Source organism: Glycine max, chromosome 11 (genome assembly GCF_000004515.6).
Source record: "Glycine max cultivar Williams 82 chromosome 11, Glycine_max_v4.0, whole genome shotgun sequence".
Classification (NCBI taxonomy): domain Eukaryota; kingdom Viridiplantae; phylum Streptophyta; class Magnoliopsida; order Fabales; family Fabaceae; genus Glycine; species Glycine max.
This window is the reverse complement of record NC_038247.2, coordinates 14,061,552-14,064,374: the sequence shown is the minus strand read 5'-3', so window position 1 is coordinate 14,064,374 and position 2,823 is coordinate 14,061,552.

Genomic DNA, 2,823 nt, shown 5'->3' with positions numbered 1-2,823 from the left:
TTAAGCATTGAAGGAAGCCTTGAACATAGAAAACATAATCAATTAGATATTAAGTATTTACATCAGCTGTTGATTAGAAATCCCCAACTAGGGTGTTTAGCCAGCCATTACAGAAGAAACCCTAACAATAATAAGCTTACAAAACTTAGGTATCTTTACAAAAGTTGCTCCTCTTGCTGCCTCCAGAGCTCTATTCCCGAAATAGACACTGTGGTGTGTTGTAGAATTCTGTGCCCTGGCCCTTCTTCAAGTTCTTACCCTAATTCTGCACAAGACAGACTTTAAATAGGCTCTGAATTCGTGACGTTGTGCTTAGCGCCACCCTTGCGCTTAGCGCGAGTAAGTGGATTTGAGCTTAGCGCGTCAGTCGTGCACTGAGCCTTACTGAAGACAACTATTGCGCTTAGCGCACTGATCTCGTGCTTAGCGCGTGGCCTTGATATTGATGCCCTGCCAGATTCTTCTGTTGCGCTAAGCACGTTGAAGCTGCACTTAGCGGTGAATCCGCGCTTAGCCCATTGATGAGCTAAGCTCAACTGTCACTTTTGGCACTTCATGACTTAGCCTCTTTTTCACCTGAAATTGCACATATTTCATCATTAAATCCAATAGATATATTCTAGAGACAGCTTTATCCATAAAACAAAATTTATTTACAAAAATTACTACAAAATAACCATAAATTAGGGAACTATACAAGTTTTGGAAAATTATTTCTATACAAAAGTTCGTTCTATAAGGTGACTAACAGATTCAGTGGAGAAACTCTCAATTATTTTTGTAGTTTCTCTGAGGTAATCTTGACTTCTACACCTTTCTCCTGATTAGTTTGAGCCTCTCTTAGTGTCTCTTGTGTTATGGGTATCATAATAGGATGTTTTTATACTTCCTTTGAAAAACCCTTGAAAATGAGACATTATAGAAGTTACCTTTTTATAAAATTGATGTTATTTTCATGACCTTCACTAAACCTGTATCACACTGGCATGGTCGGAATTTCAAAATGACCGCTCTTTGTAGTAGAACTCGAAACACCCCTTAGCCTTTTTTATTTTGTAGGGGTATTTGACCCCTAATGTTATTATTAACCTTGTTTTTGAAATCTATACTAAATTCCCTTCAATTTGGTATATAGAACTTTGCGTTTGGACCAACGAACGGGAACAAATAAGGCCTATGAGCGACGCAGAGAAGAGCTAATGGAGAGCTCTTGATAGGTGAAGGGAGTTTATTATAATTTATGGATTTGATACCATAATTGAGGCCAAGGAACCCAATTATGGGAATGTATGTTTGTCCCTATGCATGCTGGTTTTCAAGAAAAATAATGTTTTCGACTAATAGGATGCGATACATCAACTACTGATAAATGATAGTATCATTTTATTAGACTTATGTGGTTTGAAGACCTGGGAAGTGTGAATCTCAGGCATGAAATTTATATGTATTTGTGGGATGTAATTATTGATGATGTTGTTATCGATGATAATGTTGGTATGAGGTGATGTTGTTATTGATGACAATATTGATAAAGAATGATGTTGTTATTGTTGATAATATTGATAAAGAATGACGATGTTATTGGTGATAATATTGATATAAGAATAATGTTGTTATTGAAGATAATGTGACATGAGGTGATGTTGTTATTGATGATAATATTGAAATGAGATGATGTTGATGTTGGTAATGTCAATGAGATAAGATGATGTTGATGATGATAATGTCATTGAGATGAGATGATGTTGATGTTGAAAATGACAATGAGATGAGATGATGATAATGTCATTGAAATGAGATGATATTGATGTTGAAAATGAAATTGAGATGAGATGATGTTGATGTTGATAATTACATTGCGGTGAGATATTGTTGACATTGAAAATGTCATTGTGATTATGTATGTTGTGTATGTGCATGGGAGGTGCAGTGACCATGATGGATATCCCTGGTGGGGGAAATATAGTGGTTAAAGAGTTTTAGGCATCTCTGGAAAGGGATGGCTTAGACTCTTTAATTATCCACGGTTAGTGCCTTGATGGTGTCCACATTTCATACTTCATATTCTATGAAAATAGTATAAACTTTGTTAGTAAGTACTTTTAGTTTCTCACAAGGGGAAATACTTGTACATGGGGACATGTCACTTAGTTTGGAACTCCCTTGAGACTCAGGGTAATCACTAAGGGGGAGTTGCTTGTGCATGACAGGAAGACCTCAACACTTGCTGCCTAGTTTTCCTAAGTGAGAGTGTCACGTGGACATGCTTAGGCTAATTCCTGAAGAATGGTACCATATTGCATTTGAGAGTTGAGGTCAAGTGCATGCATCATATTGAGTAAGATTGATTGAAATCATGGAAAGCTAATGACTACTTGTTGAATGTTTGTTGGACTAATGGACATTTGTGTATGAGTATGATATTTGTTAATGTTTTCTTATTAATCATGGTCATTTGATTTTCATGTTGATTCATTTTATAATAAACTCACCCTTGCAATTTTTGTACCATGTGGTTGATACCTATAATGATTGCGAACCTTCATTCGTGGGAGCAGATGGACAATAGTAGATTACATGGAATGAGATTCTTTTGTTGGAGCCGTCAAGCCAACGTGATGGCATTGAGATTATTTTGGGAGACAATTGTGTTTTGTTAATCAACTCCTTCGTAGTTGGTTCTATAGTTCTTTTGAATTGAGGATGTAAATCACTGATTTAATTATATGCATGAACTGATTTACTTTCTGTCATGTGAATGATGTGTATTGAGTTAATTAAATTTGTGATTTACATCCTCAATCAAAAGAACTATAGAACATC